The sequence below is a fragment of the Nanorana parkeri genome, unplaced genomic scaffold (genome assembly GCF_000935625.1).
Source record: "Nanorana parkeri isolate BGI_ZX_2015 unplaced genomic scaffold, ASM93562v1 scaffold144, whole genome shotgun sequence".
NCBI lineage: Eukaryota > Metazoa > Chordata > Amphibia > Anura > Dicroglossidae > Nanorana > Nanorana parkeri.
Genome location: NW_017306412.1, coordinates 58,171 through 79,237, shown reverse-complemented (window position 1 = coordinate 79,237; position 21,067 = coordinate 58,171). Strand labels below are relative to the sequence as shown.

The following is a 21,067-nucleotide window of genomic DNA, read 5'->3' as shown; positions in this document are numbered from 1 at the left end:
CCCCCCCCATATTCTTCAACCCTGATCGTACCACGTACAATTACATGTGAACTGCCTCTTTAAAATGTGGCCGCTGTTTCTATTGAACTAAATGGTGACAGCGGCTGCATCTGAATGAGAAATCTGTAGGTTCTTGCTGCAGGAATCCCAGAACTCCCCATGTAGGAGTTTTACCCATCCCCAAAAAAACTGTTGGTGTTAGATATGCTTTAAAGTGGAATTATTTGCCAAAATGTTTATTTGCTTTTGGTAGTTTTGGGTAGGCTTAGAACCTCTGTTGGGATTATACTGCTATAATTGTTCCTGTGTGTGATCGTTTTCCTTCTCTCCTGAATGATAAAGGAGGCTGAAAGTGTGAAGAAATACCTTCTATGGGAACAAATGCACCAATTGTCACAGCGAGTGCGATTATTAATCTAAACCGAATTAGGTGGAAGTATCATTAGTAGAAGTTTTGAGATTGTAGAAGTAGGCACAATAAGAGTAAAGCTGGCCATGCACTGCTCGAATTTTTGTTGACTTTGGCCCTGTTGGCACCATCTGTAGATGTATACACTGTATGTCCATCTTTACTCTTTTGTTGCGGCTGCCATGATTCAACACTGATCCTTGTCATTCTATTTACCAGAGCGTTGGAATATAAGCAAATACTTCTGAGTGCCACTCTCGGTGTACTAGACAGTCACTTGGGTATAGTCTCTTGAGAGTATCATACAATAGCTTTTGTAGCGGCTTTAACCATTGTCCATGTTCCAAGTCCTGCCAATAGCTTTTTTTTTTTTTTCAACCGTGTTTTCCTTTTAATTTTTTTATTTCATGTTTCTGTGTATTTGTAATCCGTAGTTGTTGTAGTTGCTCAGCAAGGAGATATTCTCACAGATAACTTATGTAAACTATAACATTTGGGTATTGTGTCTGTTAAAGGTTCCCTCCAAACATTAGGAGGTGTGCAGGTAGGTTACTTTAGGGAGATCCATTCCTCCACGGATTCTTAGATATAGGATCTATGGTAATGCCAGCAGGGATCTTGAGGTAAAGAAAAGCTCTTTACACTGTATTGGTAAAAGATGTTCTGGGGCTGGTTTTACTAGGAGTCTGATAGAGCTCTGTGTGGGACAGATTCCTATTTCCGTGGACCGTAGTTTGGTGAGGACTGCACAGGTGAGTGTGTGTCTCAGTAGAAAGAGAGATGGTGTGCTGAATGCAGCAAGCATCTGTGCTTGGAACCAAGCCTGTCAGCAGGACAGCAATCTGTGGCTGGACTCCAACTGTTTCCATAGAGGAAACGGACCCAGCTCAAAGGACTATCGCAAATACTCGGTAAGGCTCAGTGGAGCAGAACTTTATTTTGTTTATTTTTGGATGGACGACTGTAACCTTTTTGTTTGTGGGCAGTGATCTTGTACGCAACAGGAAGTTCAGGGAAGCCAATCTGAGAAAGTTGAATTTATCGGTTTGGAAGCATGAGAACTGAGTGCTTGAGTGAAAATCTAAAGAAATACTTTGCTGGGCAATGTATATTTCATGTGGAATCTATTTTGTGAAAACGTTTGAGAGTCTAATACTTTAATTGTTTTTTGCAGATACAGAGGTCATTGAGGGCTTGTTTTAAAAGAGAACTATAGCCAAACCCCTTTTTTCAGCTGTAGTTCTCTTTTGGGTTACAGGAGTACTTTTACGTATGTACTCCTCTGACCCAAAGTCCGAATGTAGTAGACTACTGTCTGCTGACAATCTTGTTTGGATCCACCCCGCTGCCTGATTGACAGCTGGCTCTGCCTCTCTAGAGCCAGTTGTGCCCAACCCCTCCACTTTCTGTCCCTCCAATGAGTGCTGGCGGAACATAGAGAGGAGGAGGGAATCCCTTTGGGGAGTGGTGACTGACGGTCTCTGCTGTCTGCAGGGAGAAGCTGTGGGCTTACGTGATCAGCGGTTTGTGATCATTCAGCTCTTGAGCTATAGATCTGGGGTGTGACAGCTGCAGTTCAGTTCATTTTAGTCTCCCAATAGTTCTCTTCCTGGCGGTCTGATTTTTTCCCCCCAATATTTCTTGCTTTTTTGTGTCCTTTTTTTTTTTACATTTCCCGCTGGTTCTGCCCCCCCTGTTGACGCGGCCGCTCGCAAGGGACGGAAGGCGGATGCCGGCATTGGCCGAAGGACACAGCGTGGCTCATAGGGAGAAGGTAAGTGAAGCGCTGTGCAATCCCGAGTGTTGCTCGGGGTTACTGCTTTTGATACTTAAAATGAACCCCGAGCCACACTCGGGAATACTGCCAAGAAGGTTAAAGTGTATTTCCACTTGTGCAGTTACATTTCAGAAAGTGTGTGTGTGTGTCTATTTACACCGCATACTTAAAAAATATTTTTTTAAATACACTGCCTGGCCAAAAAGAGTCACACACACTCTAATATTTCCTTGGACCGCCTTTAGCTTTTGATTACGGTACACGTTCACTGTGGCATCATATCGATAAGCTTATGTAATGTCACAACATTTATTTCCATCCAGAGTTATATTCATTTTTCAAATTAATAGTGAAATCTTGTAGTGATGATGGGGGAGTAGGACAACGGCATAAAGTCTTCTCCAGCACATCCCAAAGATTCTCAATGGGGTTAAGGTCTGGACTCTGTGGTGGCCAATCCATGTGTGAAACTGTCTCGTGCTCCCTGAGGGTTTGTTCACACCAAGTGTGTTCCAGGAGCAGAGCAGTTACAGAACGGATCAAAACTGCATCCAATGTATTCCAATGGCATTTTGGGCTCTAGTTCATACCGCAGCGTTCAGTTCCAGAGCATGTAAAAAAAACTGCAGCTCTGGAATGCATGCAAACGCCCTGGAACGCACACGCAAAGTGACCGGAAACTGTCTTTCCTCATTGAAAGGCCAGGGACACTCTAAAAACTTTGATTGTGAATAATGGATACATTCCAGTCAACATTTTTTAAATGTTTATACGGAACATCCTTTATACACTTATATTGATCTGACCTGTCTGTTTAAAATAACCTTGCCACCAATAACCTGTTTTTTTGCAAATATAAATTGCTGATCCATATGAACAAAAGCTTAGATCTTCAGCAATATCTACTGTCTCTGTGCAGCAGCGTGTCAGTCTTGCCATGTCAAGTCTGCCGGTTGTTAAATAGAACTCGGATTTAAGCGAACTTGAACTTAGCACTGTTACATTACAAATGTATGAGGGCCGTTCACACCAGATGTATTGAGGCTGCACTGGCAGCCGTGTGTTGCATTAGCATTGTCTCATCAGCACTCTTCCCTGTCAATGCACACGAGCAGCCTTGGTGATATGAACCAGCTCTTAAGCAAAGGCAAAGTTATTGGAATAGTTGAGCTGGTCCCATAGTCTTTTATCGTGGCAACAAATTCACTTCAGGGGGACCGGAAAAAGCTAACTGTACCGCTGCACTTGCATCTGGGTTTTTGGAAGGCTGTATCTAAGAAAGGTCAGCAAAGTGTTTAAACTAAGGATGCACCGATAATCGCTTGTTAGTAGAGGTGCACCAAAATGGAAATTTCAAAACCGAAACGAAACCAAAATAAAAAAAATTGTCAGGCTGAAACCGAAATTTGTTTTTTTATTTAAATTTTTTTAAATATTACATTTTTATTTTTTTATAAATTATTTTTATTTTTTTTACTTTTTTGGGGGCTTCTGGGAAATATTAGGGGTCTAAACAGACCCCTGATATTTCCCTTTTAAAATAGAAAAAGAGATAGAGGACTCTGTGTCCTCAATCTTTTTCTGTATCCCCTGTTATCAATGAACCGGAATCCTCTGAGTGTTCCTGTTCATTCCTAACTTGAGAACATTGTGTGTTTACTATAACCACAATCATGAATGAACAGGAGGTGATGTAGATCACTTCCCATTCATTCATAATTGAGGATATAGTAACCATACCATGTCCTCAATTATCTACAAACACTCAGCGATCACTGAGTGTTTGCACTCACTCTCCTCTCTGACACGCTATCACAGGAGGCTGAGCGAGCGGTGTAGTGAGGAAAGCTCAGCTTCCTGTGACAGGACTGGCTGTCTCCGCCCCCACACCGCTCTGCCGGACTGTGATAGGAGGCTGAGCGGTGTGCGGGGAGGGGCATCAGCCGCCCACAGCGCTCTCCCCCCGCAGCGCTCGGCCGACTCTCGCACTTTCTCTACCCGCTGGGACACAGAGCAGCACCCAGCAGGGAGGAAATAAATCATGGATGCGCCGATGTATCGGCACAAAAATCGCACTTTCAGCATTTAGCCAAAAGTGCCATTTTCGGCCTATATGTTTGGGCTTCACTTGCCGAGGCTGCCTGGCTTCCTGACCAATCAGGGAGGCGGGTCATTACGTGCCGCCCGGCTTCCTGAGATCTCCCTCTGACCGGAAGTTCCGGTATCAGAGGTAACTATCGGAGCATTTGGGCGCGTACATGTGCTCGCTCAAATACTCGGTATCGCCGCCGATATTAGTATCGGTGCTTACCTAGTTTAAACCCTATCAAACTTTTATTTTGTGTTTCCCCTTTAAGTCTATTAAGTATTCTATTTAAAGTGGGTGTGTTTTATATTTCATTATTTGTATTATTAAATAAGTGTAATCTATACCTGCTAATCATGCCAGAAATCCAGTGCTCTACTGTGCACTCTGTAGGCAGTCTTTTTTTTATCAAGCAATGACATCACTTCTGTGAATTAGAGAACACCCCCCCATGTTGGAGAGAGAGGGAGATGTTGTGTAGCCCTGTCCTATGGTGACAGTGCTGCTCCCCCATAAGACAGCATGTTAAGTGAGTGTTGTCACCCTAGTACAAGAAGTATTACTGGTGGGATCACTAGACAAAATTAATGGGGGAGAAAGCTTGAAAATGGGAGAACAAATGCAACCTGCACATATGAAGGCTTGCAAGCTGAAGTGTATGAAATGTGTACTGTTGGGTTTAGGTTTACTTCAAGTGTAATTAACAAAATAAATGTACTTACCACAGACATTTCTAATAATACTTCCCGGAGTTCCTCTCCAAGTATACATGACAAAAACAATCTTTGCGTTATTCTCAGATATAAAATGTTTTTGTTAAATTGAATTTGTTTCTGGATGCAGTGTCTATCCACAGCGATGGCTTTTTGAAGTCCCTTTGTGATAGAGATGAAAGGAATACTTTAACCCCTTCATGACTGAGCTAGTTTTCAGTTTCTGTTCATAAATGAATGACACCCTTTTTACGTTTTTGCTGTGAAATTCTTCCACGGCAGTAATATACTTTCTTACTAAATGTATATATTGTTTTTTAGAGGACAGATAGGGCTATATAATTATATCAAACGTGTACCTAAGCCTCACTTAGTTCGAATAAAATATAAAAAATGAGGGGAAAAAACGTAAAAACCCTTTTTTTTTTCACAAGTTTTGATAATTTTCTTTAGACATTTTTTTATAATGTATAAAAATATATATTTGTGTATAATTTTTATTTTCCTGATTGTTTTACACGTTTTTTTATGGTTATTATTGGGCTGCTCCAAACTTAGGAACAGCTAATAATAACCTTAGAGACTGATCTTGACAGCATGTCAGAATCGGATATCACTAAGGCCTTGTTCACACCGAAACGCACCGCGATTGCTGTGAAACTTCTCCCCGCGTTTTGGGGCCGGTGGGGGTGTGCCTGAAATGTATCACTTCTGATCGTCTGAGCAGGATCAAAGACCAGGGCTTATTCACCCCGAAAGCACCGCCACGCCCCCTCCCGCCCCAAAACGTGGGGAGAAGTTTCTACCCCTTTGGAACGCACACGCTTTCAGTGTGAACAAGGCCTTAGTGGCACCAGATCCTATGCAGTTTATCACACTTTGCTTTAAACCTTTCTAGTTGCTTTGCTCTATAACTTCAATAACATTCTTCCTAAACTGGTCTCTGCAACGTATTTCATTAACTGGATGTGACTTTGTTATTCTTTTAGTTTTGTTTTCAAACCTTTAATAATCACTCCCGAGTATTTGATGCAAGTTGAATGTAATATTTTGAGTTCTAATATTTTAGTATTGCATAGTCCACAATACTGAAACTTTCTTAAATTTCTTAAGTCTATATTTTATTTTAATGATTTATGGTTTTGCCTATAGTTTCTTCTGATTTCTTTGTCAAATGCCATTGTAAATAAGCTGCCCCACTTTTGCCATCATAGAAAAAAAACAAAGCCAGGAAAGCTCTGATGTACTTCTGAATCTTTCTCAGCCAAACCTTTACAATATTTGTCCTTTGAGACTATAAACTTTCTTATTCCATGCCAGCATGTTTTATAAAATATATATGCACCCTGGCTCAGATATCTAGATGGGAATGCTGTTAAGGCCTTTCTACCATTTCAATTATGCTTTGTATTATCCCCTTATTGTCCAATTTATTAACAGTTGCGTTGTATTGTAAACCAAAATATGAACCATTTCTATTTTTGTATTTGTTTTCTTTGACACTTGGAAGGGGGGTATCGATAATCCAGCAATCACTTCTGATCAGGAGCCGGATGAAAGAAAGACAAAGAAAAAGCCACCTAAAGTGAAAGAAGACAAGAAGGTGGGTGTTGTCCAGTTTAGTTCATCTTATTGCTTTCTATTCTGTTTTTGTTTTGTATTTATTGCTTTATTTTAGAGTACCTGTAACCTTTCACATAGCTGTTAGGAAATCTGTGCTACTTTATTTATTTTTCTAATCTGTTTCTTTTGCGTTACTCTTTTGGAACTGTGATTCACATGAATTGATGTCAGGAATATCCATGCATCTAGCAGTTTCATATAAAGGTCAATTATGGCAGCCCTCATGTTTCTTCCTTGACAGGAGTACATTTAGTGCTACCTGATGCAAGTCTTCAAGTTCACTCAGTCTTCTTTAATGCATTTTTTTTTTTTTGGTCTTGCCTTAAAGGTTGCCTCTTTTGTAACCTGTTTGTAGGACCCTTTGAGATTTAAGTTGAACCTCTAGCGTAGATAGCAAATGCCTCTTTCTACCCACATTACTGTAATTAAGAGAAATCACCACTCAAAATCACTTTCAGAAATAGACACTTCCAGGAATATTGGATTCCTAGTTTCTCACTTCACTAAGGATTATGCATACCAGTCCCTACATCACAACTGTGTCCTGTAATGATGTAGGCATTGGTGGGAGAATCCACTGAACACAGCAACAGCAGAGGTTTAGGAATGTGATACTCTTGGAAGTTAGTATTTACTATCTTCTTTAAGTGAACCCTTATACAAACCTTGATCTTAACAAGAGACTCTTTAGGTGCACAGTCTATTCATCCCATAATACATTTTTGTTTTCACTAGTTTGTTGGAAGTGATACTGCTTTGGTAGAGATCTGTTAACAAAACAATTGGTTTTGGGCACCAAAAGTGCCTAAAATAGTACTTTGAGCATCTCTTCTTTGGTCAGCAATTCTGTTGGAAGAGCTCTGCATAATTTTTAACCTTTTTTTTTTTTTTTTTTGGTTTAGGAATTTCTACAAACTATGATTTTTTTTTTTTTTTTAAGGCATAGCTAGTTGTACTCTAGTGAGACTTGTGCTTGTCGCCTTTATGGGATATGTTATATCCAGTTTCTTTGGATGCATTGAAGCACCTCTTTAGGCAGCTGCATGCTGGGCCTGAGATTTGTTTTCTCTTTTTGAGATGACCTTCTTTGCTCAAGTCCATACCTGAACCCTTTAATGGAAGATCCCCAGATGGAACAGGTGTCCATTTTCCCTGGTTAGGGAGGTTTCTCTCAGACCACAGACCAGGGTGTTCTGTTGTGTGGATGCAGACACAATATTGGTTTTAAGTCCTTCCTTGCCATCTGCTGGTTGACCTCACCATAGACTCAAGCCTTCTCAGCTGTGAAGATGCATGCTATCGACTAAGGATGAAGGCAGAATCCAAACTACTGAACAGTCTGCTAAAAATACAAGCTGTAAGTCTGTCTCTGCTGCATGGGCTCATCCTTTTTTTTTTTATTCAAATAACTTTATTGACCGTTTTGAACATAAACAGAACCCATCCTTTTGAGGGTCATGCAGTTTAGTTACAGTGTGATAACTCCACATTGGTGGCATTCTTCAATTACCAGGGCAGCACAAGAAGCTGGGCAGTAGCCCAATAAGTAGAGCATATGTTTTGCTAGATGTGTGGGCGGGTCCTCCTGGAGGTCCAAATCTCAGTTGAAAACTGGAAAGTGAACTGTCAAAAAAAAATTGCTCTGTGCACTGTTGATATAGTGCAGGTAGTCAGTTCCTGACAGCTATGACTTCCTTTAGAAAGGCCGGCCTGTCATTGTGGATGATCCCTGCAGGGGGGTTCTCAAGGCTTTCAGCCTGATCATATTCAGAAGCATTTTTTAGATTTTCTCAGGCATATTCTTAGATGTTTTCTTAGTTCCCATCCAATGCTCTACTGCAGCAGTGTGTGCACTTATTGGGCCTTCTGTCTACTAAGTCTGAAATGTGGCAACATGGTCTTGGTCCATACTGCTACTAAATTCTGCGGGGTGGGGAGGCGTTGCCAGGCAGATGACATGGATGGCCACTGATCTCTGACGCTCTGGTCCTAATATCTACGCCGTCTGCCATCCTGTCATATTGCGGCTGCAATAGACATGTATCCCTTTGCTCAGAGAGACACATAAGCAGCAAAATCCAGCATAACAACCCTCAGAGGCTGGTTTAGACGGTGGCATGCTTCCAGCAGTCCCAAGATGGTGCTGCGAGCCACGTGGCTGCAGCACTGGAAGACTGTCAGCTCTATCTCCTCCACGGAGCTCTCCTTATCGCAGGCTTTGGATGCTAAAAGACTGCAAATCTTCCCCGACGATACAGTTTGAGGGAGTCCATATTGACTTTCCTTTATTGAAACATGATTTATAGGGGATGCAGATGCCCGCATTGGCTCACTGGAAGATGTAATTAAGACCCCCCCCACAACGTGACTCTTCCTATTCTCATGTGTGTCTATGGGGAATCTGATGTTAACAGACATGTGTCCGTTTACATCAGATTAGCCCTGGTCCGTCAAACATATTTCTGATCAATTTATTTTTCCAGACCTAGCCCGAGCGGCTGCCCATAGACTTGCATAGAGCATCTGATCGGATCCAGCTAAAAAACGGACAGACCCGATCGGACTGCTCATGTGAAAGGGGCCTTAGAGGCAGCAGCTATACCCACGTGTGAAAGGATCTAGTCCCCTGCCATCAAGTGAGTACAATGTGTCAAAATTGTATGAAGTGTGTTTTTCATATTTTATTTTTTATTCCATTCATTTGGGCAGTGAAAATGACTAAACTTTGAGCAACATACATTGAGGGGAATTTATCAAAACTGGAGGAGACAGAATCTGGAGCAGTTGCCCATGGCAACCAATCAGCATCCACCTTTTATTTTCAAACCTTACCTAAACAAACTGAAGAGAGAAGCTGATTGGTTGTCATAGGCAACTGCTCCACATTCTTCTGCTCCAGTATTGATAAATTCCCCCCATCGACTTTGTTGTCAACAGCATTTCTCTTTGCTGTATTATCCCCTAGCGCAATCTGTGGTATTCTAATATGTATTTTGAAATAGAAGTATTGCAGAGTTTTCCCGCATTCAACGTTGGCTTCAAGTTCAAGTGCTTCTCTTGCTTGCAACTTTATTGTTTAGCCTGAGCCTGTACTAATTATAGTAACACCCCTGACAAATACAAGATAAGACCAATGTAGAGACTGTACTTAAAACAGAAGCCTGAACAGGGCATGCCACCATTCTCTTATTTCTGCAAAGTTTAAACAAGCAAAGTGGTTGTCAGAGCGCCCATGCAAATCATATTAATGTTATTGAAGCAAGCCAAGCAGTATTCGTTTTCTAGTTGTAAAGCTTTTAACTTGCACCACTTTTAACACATTCTCATGCTTGGTTCCAACAATATCAACAAAGACTGACTCCAGGGTCCACTACTGTATATATCCATAGGTATGTGCGTATTTCTAAGACGCCTTTTCATTTTCTGTACTTGTATTGTACTCAACTGCTGCAGGAGAAACTCGTATTTCTTATGTTTGTAGTGCAGAATTACTCAGATTTCTGTAATAAAGTTGGCTAAAATAATTCAGAATTTTTTTGTATTTAATTGTACAGTTGTCCTTGTATTGAAGTTTCCACTTCTAGAAACCCAGCCTCTTAGACTCGCCTGTCCCAAATCCAGAAAAATAGTGCTAAGAAAGCTGTACAGCCATTGTCAAACTCTTATGGGCCTTCATGCATGCAATGTGTACACTCCTATTCATTCCTATGAAGAGATCATACTTTACTAGAGCACAGAGTATACATTCTCCATAGGATTAAAATCAAAGTGTTTTCAAGCTACTTTAAATGCTTATTAAATCACTTACAATGGATGCTGCCTCTTGATGTTTAAAAGTTTCAGTTTTCTGCAGAATCAGCTGGTCAACTGAGCACAGGTCCTGATCTCCTGTTGTAGGGTGGCTCCTTTCCATTGCAGGGTCCTCTGGAGCCACCATTGTTTGTGTGTGTTATTAAGCTGTGTGTCTCCACAAACAGACACAGCAAGACACTATTCACCTGCTCTTAGCTCCCTTCCTTCCCCAAGTTAGTAAATGGACATTTGCTGGTCCCTTGTGATCTTGTAATGAACAAAGTTCAGGAAAGCAGAGCTGAGAGAGTTGGAGTCAACTGTTGTAAAGAAATACTTTGCTGGGCAATGTATATTTAATCTGGATTCATTAGTGAAAAAAAGTTGGTGTTTTTTATACTACTTTAAATGAAGATTGCACAGTGCATGTGCAAGCCTGGCTCCGAAGGGGCGGTTTGGTGATTATCTTGCTGGTTCGGACTAGGCGAGTCTAAGATGGCTTGGGGACATGGAAAGCTTAGGTATAACTGCACCTGAGGTGCAGGTACATTTGAGAGCCAGTAATCCCAACCATATGTAGGAATGATACACAAGTGCAAACACGTATGTAGACCATTTCATAGTTATGCAAAACACGACCTTTTGACAGACTATATTTGCCAAGCAGAACAGTCCAGGATGTTACCTTGTTTAATATTTTATACATATATACATGTATAATGATATCCCCAACAGGTAGACAGTGTTAGTTATTCTCACCCCCCAATAATGGGAAGCATGCAAACTGCTCTATTTTCCATCTGTAACTATGCTGATTTCCGAAACTCATCAGAGCAGTTCATATTATTGCGATGCACCACGTATTTGATATTGTGCTGCTTTAGCATGCTATATCAACATTGCCAATCACTTCACTGCTGGACTGTGACTGTGGAGGGGATGTTCAGTTTTGTATATTCCCTTTCTCTTCTATTGCAGTATTAATCTAAAATTTAAAAATCAGTTTTTCACTGTTGAATATTTAGGAGCTGAATATAAAATGACCATCTACATTTAAATAGAAAGCTGAGACTTTTGGAAGGTTTTGAAATCTGGCCCTGAAAAACACCCTAATATTGGTCAGTCCCTTTTCTGTATACTCAAATATTATCAACTGAATGGTACGAGTTTAGTTAAAATGCCAATGTGTAAATAGCAATATGGGTCTGTGGCTTTAAATTGTCACGCTATCTTGCCTTCAAAAGTCATACCGCTCATCTTATGGACCGTGCAGAAAATGGTAATCCTGATTCCATGTCCTGAACTGAGCGCAAGTTATGTGCAATATTAATCAGGTTGTTTGAAACTTTTTTCTCATATTCAATACAAATTCATGCAGCTTTATACAGAATATTTGACTACGGTTACCTTCTGAATCAGAAAAATAACATTGAATATGTACTAGGATGCTTTGCATTGGCTGTAACTTTATACATACAATGTGGAGTTGTGGGCTAGGCCAGTGGTGTTTTAACCTCTGTTTTAGAAGTGTGTCTTTTATTAAAGCCGAACTCCAGGAAAAACATTTTTTTATGTAAACTCCACAAGTTAAATAAATTACCTCTCATTAAGACTATGCTAGGTCAAGATGGCCGCTGGTTACTGCAAAAATCATAGCTGCTCTGATGCTGGATCTTGTATTTTTGTTTCTGGTCTTGAATGCACCAACATGCATGTAAACACATGAAAAAGCTTGCAAACCCACTGGAATGTACTGGACTGCACCTGAAAGGCCATTTTAAGCGAGAAAAACCCCACACTGCAACACATCAAAAACGCAGTGCGCCGCTTTTGCAGATCTGATCCAGACATGGTGTGAACAAGCCCTAAGGACAAAGTAAGGGAAGTAAGGGTTTTTTCTTGTGTATTGATATACAATGTAACACCCAAGCTTTGATTTCTTAAAGCCATTTGTTAGGGCACACATGGAAAGCTTAGGTATACCTGCACCATAGGTGCAGGTACATTGGAGAGCCAGTAATCCTGACCATATGTAGGAATGATACACAAGTGCAAACATGTATGTAGACCATTTCATAGTTATGCAAAACACTACGGTAGTTTACAACTGAAACATAAGAGCTACCACCACAGTACAGACAGGGCTAATTATGACACCCAACTCCTCAGCCTCCTCCTTATTGCATAGAAGGGGGGATGAGTTACAAATATAAAGTAATCCCAATTTGGCTGAAAAACACCTTGGGAGAAACTAAAGCTACTAAACTAGCAAGTAGAAGACTGCAAGAGTGGTCGGAATATATTGCATGCTGTAGAATCTGCAGGGTTGCCTAGAGCCCTTCCGATCAAGCAGTGAAAATGGTGGCATCGGGGGAAAATGTTGGCAGATCAGTCAGGCACCAGAAAGTGTGTGTGTGTTTGTTTTTTTTTTTAAATGTCTAATCCCCACTGAAAAGAAGTAAAGAAACTGCTCTCAGATTTGTGAAAAAGTAATTCTAACCACACAAGATGGGAGGGGGCAGGTCATAGGCAAGCACCAACTTCCCTACTAAGGTCTTTGCTTCGATATTAAATCAACCTGGTTTTGGGTCTACCAAGTCACCCTGTTAGACAACTGTCACCTTATGCAGGTATTGAAGGAGCAGCTATTGATTCACAGTGGCACATTGCCGTTTTATTTGACTACAAGAGCACGTTCAGGGATGCCTCAATATAGCGGTCCGCCTGAGATAGAAGCAGTATTTCACTTTTGGAGGTGAATGCTTTTTTCCATACTATAGGCACACTATATTAATTACAAATTTGTGCTAGAGCTTCACTGAGTATGCAACCTGGGCCTTTCTTCAAGTAGGCACATTTTTTAAATATCTGACAACAGCTCTTCAGTGCATGTTCTTGCCTAAAACAATAGCATTCTGATTACAATTGTTTCTGACATCATTGCTGTATTTTCCTGCTTTTTTGGAAAGAGGATTTGACCTAAATTTCCTATTCAGTGTTTGGATGTTATTTTTTTGAATGGTTGACAATGCTTAGCATTAGGGTCATGTAACTAGTGTGCATTAGCATATACGCATATTAAAGAAGAACTCTAGGCATATGAAAAATAAAATCTTGCAGTTTGACTACCCCACACACTGCGAAGGTTAAGTGCTACTTTTGGTCTAGGGTCTAAAATAAAAGCTACATACTTTCTTGATCCTCAGTACTGCCTGGCTGCTAGATTAGGGCTCTGCAGCCTCTTCTACCCCGGGCTTCAGCAGCCTAAGGACCTACCTATGGTGTCATCAAGTACATTCGCTTGCATTGGACCTGAGGACGCAGAGGGACATACCATAGCTGGAGCGGAGAGGTCATCAGTTACTGCCACAGGGCCAAGGATCGGGTGTCCCTAGACCAAAATGCGGATTTAACCCTTGTAGTGTGGGGGTAGCCCCACTGCAGGGGTTCATTTTATACATGCAGTGTAATGGATGTACCCACATATCACATCAAATTACTATTTCTGGAATAGAGGCATTTTAGGTTTGGTATAAAAACACTGTAAAACAAAAAGTGGATCCATTCACTTCATATCGTCTGTGTACTTTGCTGGCTTTTTCCCAATTCTTTATGCTGCATTTTCTAGTCATACATTTGATTGATGTAAAGTCAACACATCAGCAATACCTTTTCATTTTATTCTTATTTTCTTTTAAATACCGAGAAACTATATGATCCCCTTTTGGTAAATGTAAACATTTCCGTCCTATGCAAAATGTTTCATTTTACCATATGTTGCTGTAAGTTTTCTTGGACTATTTGCACTTTAATAATCCATATTTACCCGTTTTACTTGGCAGTGGTGCCAAATCTCTTCATTCTGACATCACCTGCTCGTATTAAAATGAGAAAATTAAAGCAGAACTCCAAAGATAAACACAGGATCTCAAATGTATATCTTTTATATGTACAGAAAATCCCTGCATCCCTCATTTGCATAGTTTAAAATGCTTCATCATGAAACCAGAATTATGGCAATTGCTCCTCTAATTGATGATTGTAGGGAAAAAAATGGCTGCTGAAGTTCTTTGTGTCTCGTCTCCTCCCTCAGCCTGCTGATTGGATAATGATGGAGCGCTACTGCACTCTTCTCTCCTGTAAACCTATTCTCAGTGTTGGCATGTATGGTGAGAAAGAATGAGAGCACCAAGCCATAGGGATTTCTTCAGATATACATTTCTAGTTATCACAATTAAAGGGTCTATCAAAGGATGACAGCCAATACATTGGTTGGGTGGTACTTTGTTCCCTCTTCATCAGGGCGCAGGTTTAATATGCAGGAGCAGTCTTGACAGTTGGATAATCCTGGGTTTTAGTTCTTTAAAGATTGTGGTTAAGCACTCACTAAGTGAAGTCTGGCAGCCAGACATCTTTACTGAGTGAGCTTTAAAGGAGAATAATGAGCTGAGTGAAAAACACTCATCCCCATAATTAGAGCCGACCTGTGACACCGAAGCAGTCACAGGTCAGCTCTATTGAGCTCTGAATACATTCCGCTGCTCGTTGTGTTCCCAATGATCTTCCTGCAGAGTGTGGTGACTGTCGGTCACTGTTCCCCGCAGGCATTCCCCCCTCCCCTCTCCATTTCTTCAGCACTGACTGGAGGAACGGAGGGGGCAGCCAAAGCTGGCTCTGCTTTTAGACAGAGCCAGCTGTCAATCAGCCAGCGGGTCGGATCTTGATAGTATAGTAGTGATCTGTCCCGGCTGCGGCGCAGCTCTCCGTTATATGCTGAGTTTTGGGTCACCGGAGGACATTATTTTATGCCCTCTTGTGAACCTAAAGAGAACGAGTACCCAAAAGGGTTAGCCATAGTTCACCTTTAAACTGCAATCTTTAACCACTTCAGGCGGGTGGCCGTTTATAAACGTCCGCCTCCTAAAGCGGTTCTACCAAGAACATAGCTGCTGCAGCCATGTTCTTTGTATTTTTGCAATGGCTGTTCACATACAAGTGATCCGGCGGCTATACAGCCTCCCAATCACTTGTACCATGCAGCGGAATGTGTGCCCTGCTGCCGGTGGCTACCCCGGGCTCCCCTGTTCCCCTTGCAGGCCCTGGGTCTCCCCTCATCGATCGGAGGGAGATCAGCAAGTTTCAAGCCTCCCATCACTGGACCCACTGTTTACATTCTTCATCTCCTGTAACCAGGAGAAGCTGGTGAAGCAGATTGCTGATTCATCAGCTACTTTGGGGTCCCTAGGTGAAATTAGCGGTCTGACAGACCTCTGTCTCCATAAAGAGGACCTGTCACATCATATTTGCTATTACATAGGGGGCTTGTTAGTCCTTTATGTGATAGCAATAAAGTTAGAGTGCGAGCAATAATTCTAGGGCCATCATTCACTTAACACTAAACTGATGATCAGTAAATGCTTTTAAAGAGTCACCTATTGGAAATTTTGGGTATTGTAGTTTTTTTGGGGTTTCACAGGCACATGCAATTTTAAGGCTTGACAGGTTTGGTATCTTTTTTATCTGAGGTGACCCCGTCTTTTATATTTTACCAAAAAATTGGGTATAATCTGTTTCTGTGCGCTAAATTTCATATTTATGTATTTTATCCTAAAAATACTGGTTTGCGCAAATTCCATGTGACAAAAAATTGCAACTATCATTTTTTTTTTTATTCTACAGGGCCTCTGCTTTCAGAAAATATATAATTGTTTTTAGGGCCCATTCACACCACATCCAGATAATCTCCAGACCAGATTGTTTCCGGAACCTAAATGCATCTTACTGTATTCCTATGCTATTTCTGGCCTCTGTTCACACCAGCTCAGTCCGTTCCAGACCAGAAACATACCGCATGTCTCATTTTGTCTGCTCTGGAATGCACTGGCACTGCGGCGGGTTCACACCATTTTCCGGACTAGATCTGCGCCCATTGTGCCGCACACTGTTAACACTAAACTGATGAGCATTAAAAGCGGTTTAAGCGTCGCGTATGGGCCTATGGGCGTTTTTTGCGATTTTGCGGCCGCACGCAGTTTTAAGGCTTGACATGTTTGGTGTCTATTTACCCGACGTGATCCCGACTTTTATGTTTTACCAAAAATATGGGTAAAATATTGTCACAGGTCGGCTAGAACTATGAGGTGAGTGAAAAGCACTCACCTCATAGTTCTCCTTTTAAGTTTTTATTCTGCCCAGAGTTCTTCATAAAAAATGTCAGGGGCAGTACAAAAGGGGAGATATGATTTAGATTGTGGTGTGAAATTCAGTTGCTCTAATTCTTCACATAAGCTTTATGGATTTGACCTTTTCGTGGAAGCGTCTGCAGGAAATATGATTGTAGATGGTGAACAGGAGTGTGATGGAGACTCCTCAACTTGTGTTTCATTTCAGGCACTGGCGTCTGAGTGACATGCATAGGGCAGACTTAGAATGCGAGCAAGTGCTAGAGTTTGGGCCTGTAATGTAGAATTAATCAGACTCAAAGTGGCATTGCACTCTTCCTATTGAAGCAGCACAATAATATTTAAATTTATTATAGAACCAGGAAGTAACATTTTGCAGATTTGTAGACATTACACTTGCCTTAAAGTAAACTTATACTGAGAGAAATAAAGTAACTCCCAGTTATTCAGTACCCATGGGGATTGGTAGATGCTTGAATGACTGTAGGATAACGGTAACAATCGAGCAACCCTCCCGCAACATTCACCTGCTGGCTAGATTTTGCTATTGGCTATTTCACATTTACCATAGCCAATAGCAGGCTGCCTATCCCTATTGCACATGCCCGTTGTTTACATTCACCTGCCAGCTGCAGAATGTAACCGTCGGCCTCGGCAAGATGTAAACAGATAATTTAATTAGCAACTACATAAATTTAGTTGCTAACAAATCTTTTTTTTTCCAGTGTGCACCTGTCTTATGTCTATGCACATATGTCCTCATGTTTTTTGTTTTTTTCCCTCTGGTTGCTTGAATGTCGGATAAAGGGGAGTTTACTGTATATGGGTTGACTTAGGGAAAAGTTTGTTTCCCGGCTATCTCTGGCTTCAATGCTTTGGGCCTTTAACATGGAAGAAGCATGCAAAACTAAATTTAGAACAATGACAGCCTACAAATATCTCTCAATATAACAGATGCCTGTTTATATGAGATTAGCACAGTGGCACATAGCATTTAGGCATATGATGACAAATTGCATAACCTCATATAAAAACCAGTAGATCAAAAGATATAGTAAACTGAAGTTCCATATCCTCACTTGTGTTTTATTTTAATGCATACATGTTATAAAAAAACATAGATGGGTATTTGTGACTGCAGTATAGATATTTATGAATGGTAAATGTTTTGACAAAATTGAAGTTAATCATTTGGGTGTACTTTTTCTCTTGGGGTACAAATATATTATGACCTGAAGTTCAGCCTCTGCTTCCTTGTCTTTCCTGTAGGTTTGTGAATGATGAACACAAAGGGCAGCATACAAAGTAAAGCTTTTCATAGTTGACTAATCTTAAATGTAATAGTAATATAAGGCATGTTTGCTGTTATGTTTTCTTATCTCTGTGTGGAGAGTGTAATCAGCTGGTGTATTTAATTTTTCACATTTTAATTAAAATCTTCATTTTATGAACTAGCAATTATTAGCAAAGCATATTGGACTTTCTAGTCTGAAAACTCAGCATTGCCCACATGCTGGCAGGCTATTTACAAATGATCAACCAAGATGATGCCGTCTCTGAAGGAAGGTGGGGTGCGTGACTCTCCACTGAGTCATTCAGCATTACATGTAGGCTCTGGCTACTTAGATGTGTTTGGAGCACAGGTTATTATAGATGTTTACAGCATGACCGTACATAGTAGATCTCAGAGCTTGTTGCAAGAAAAAAATTCTGCAATATTAAAGAGTAAAAGGCAAATTTTAGTCTTACACATGATATATACAAAATGATCAATTTAAATACATTTCCTTTTAGCTTTCGTGTGTGTATAATAGAGTTTAAAAATGGTTTTGGTTATGCCTTAATATTCATCTGCATTCCTGTAGAATAATGACGTTTTTAAGACTGAAATGTACACCGGAAAGTGTTGCCTTTTCATATGGTCAGATTTTATTTTGCAGGCTTGAAGAGGGCAGCTGAAATGTAACTTGAGGCTACAGGCAACACTTTATCCGGTCTTAGTACATTTAGCTCTTTTGCCTCAGTATGACCAAATAAATCTTAACACCAGCAGTAAAATAAAAAAAAAATTCTGAGTTGTCACCAGAACAGGAATAAGGAGAAATCTTCCAGTGAGGACACTAGTTGTGTTGACATTCAGGGATTTCCCTTTGCGGGGATAACCTCTGACTTCCTGTTGTGGCTATAGGTCAAGAAGTGAAGGGAAATGCCCCCAATGGGATACTGATGGCAAAACCATTTTTCATGTGCATCGGAAGTCCTTTGTCATTAGAAGCTTTAATTTACCAACTTGGGTGATAAGCCCTTCCCACAGGCAAAATTCCACCTATCTGTAGTATTTCTATCAAGTGAAAGTGGCCTTTGCGCTCTTTAAGGGGCCATTATTAGATAATGAAATGATAGGTGGGAACTTATCGAGGAACGTAAACCCAGAGACATGATCTTCAGATTGGTAAAGGAAAAGGCTCACGTATTGTGATGTCCACATTTTAGACAATTTAAAACTAAGAACAAGGTGTCTGCATCTGTCTGTCTTTTTTTATTTATTTTGAGTTTTTGCTCAGCGTAAGTGTTTTCTAGTCATTCACCTGGTTTTAACAGGATATCTATGAAATAGAAGGGGGAAATATCTTGTTCTCTTCTATCTGGGTGCAAACGTCAAACATTGGTATTCAGGATGCATAGCGTCAAATTTGATATTTAATATTTTAATTTTATTTTTGGTGCTAGAAAAAGAAGACCAAGCCTTTTAACCCACCGACACGGCGGAACTGGGAGAGCAATTATTTTGGCAAGCCCCTTCAGGACCTGGTGACTCCAGAGAAGCCTATTCCAGTCTTTGTAAAGAAATGTGTGGACTTCATTGAGGACTCAGGTATCAAGTTGTATTTAACACTAGCAAGTGTCCCCAATAACCTGTATGTTATGCTTTTCATGTTTGAATATTTACTTGGTCTCCAAATTAGTCACGCTTGGGTCCTCCTTTTCTTCTCTGGGCTGGTCAGTCCTTGTAGATGAAGAGAGTTGCGCTAGTGTAATGATTGTCAGAAAATTAAATTTGTTAAAAGTGAACTATGGGGTAAGTGTTTTTCCCAAGTGTTTTTAAGAGTCACGGAAGGACATTTACTAGCGTCCTCCCGTGACCCAAAGCGCAGTGTATATAGCGGACTACAGCTCGTGGTATACTGAGACCGCCGCAGCCAGGACGGATCCTGAGATCCACCCAGCTGCGTGACAGCTGGCTCTGCCTATCTAGAGGCAGAGCCAGCTGTACCTGCTCCCTCCCCGTCCGTTTCTCCAGTCATCGCTGGAGGATTGGAGATGGGAGGGTGGAAATTCCTGCAGGGAGCCGTGACCTGACGGTCACGACTCTCTGCAGGGAGATGATCGAGAAGTGAGCGAGCGACGGTATGTGTTCGCTGACTTCCCGATCTATTGAGCCGACGTGTGACAGTTTCATTGTCACTCACCTCATAGTTCTCCTTTTAAGTGAAATAATTTATTTTTCTGTTCATTGAAGGGCACCGCAGAGATCTTGACCATTTGGTCATAGCGCCACCTTGAGGAATTGGTCAATAGTCAAGATCTATTGATCTAATCTGTGTCCTTCAATGGATGCAGAGAAAAGGATTTTATACAGAGTCCAAAAATCTCATTTTCCCAGGCTGAACCCTGAAATGTTAATTTGCGATGAACGTATTTTGCACAACAGCAGCCTGACAAGCAATTACATACTGGGGATGTTGGTTTCCTATTTTGGTGTTTGTAATAATTTTATATTCTTAAGGGAATCTTGAGGGTTTTCTTTTTCCTAGCTATACTTGTAAAAGAGATCAACTCGCTAAAAATAGTTAATGTTTTAAGAACTTTGCATGAATGTAAAATGTAATTATACATGTACATGGGGGGCAACCAGCTTCATTCATTATATAGAAAACTAGGCATCAGTCGTTATTAGCAAGTATCATTTTGTGAATTGTGATAAAGGTATGTTTATAGCAGAGGCAGCAAGTCCATGGGTTTATAGGCTTGCTTTGTAAATGCCTCTTTGTAGAAGAGTTTTCCGTGAAGTAGCTTTCCACCCCCATTCTTAACTATGCACCACCTCAAACTACCCACCTACTATTTTTACTAAAAGAAGACCATCTGTTGTCAGCACACGGGTGGTGATCTAGCCGTTGCTTTGCGTTGGCGACTTTTCCAGCAGATGAGGTGTTGATTCTGATCTGTTTTGAATTCTGTGTCTGCTTTAAAGCATTTGTCTTTGCTTGTGTACCTTACACCATTTGCAACTGAGAGGAATGTGTTAAGGAGCTGTTGGTTCTGTGTTAAGTATCTGGTAAGCAACACAAGCTGTGCGCTTCGAGCTCAGCCACACGCTGCTCCAAACAAGCAAGAAAGGAAGCAGATGCTGTCACAATCGCCCAACCTAAATAAACAGAAGGTTCAGCTATAACAAATATTCTTCATTTTTTTTTTTTTTTTTTT

The 21,067-nt window shown here is 40.9% G+C and overlaps 1 protein-coding gene across 1 annotated transcript in view; it reads left to right on the top strand.

The window, feature by feature from the left end:
• Nucleotides 1-6,488: 6,488 nt before the first annotated feature.
• LOC108785136 (rho GTPase-activating protein 5-like) overlaps nt 6,489-21,067 on the top strand; it is a 42,122-nt gene continuing 27,543 nt past the window's right edge. Inside the window, exons 1-2 of the mRNA XM_018554152.1 lie at nt 6,489-6,588; nt 19,310-19,454. The gene's annotated coding sequence lies outside the window, so the exon portion shown is untranslated. The remainder of the gene's footprint in view (nt 6,589-19,309; nt 19,455-21,067) is intronic.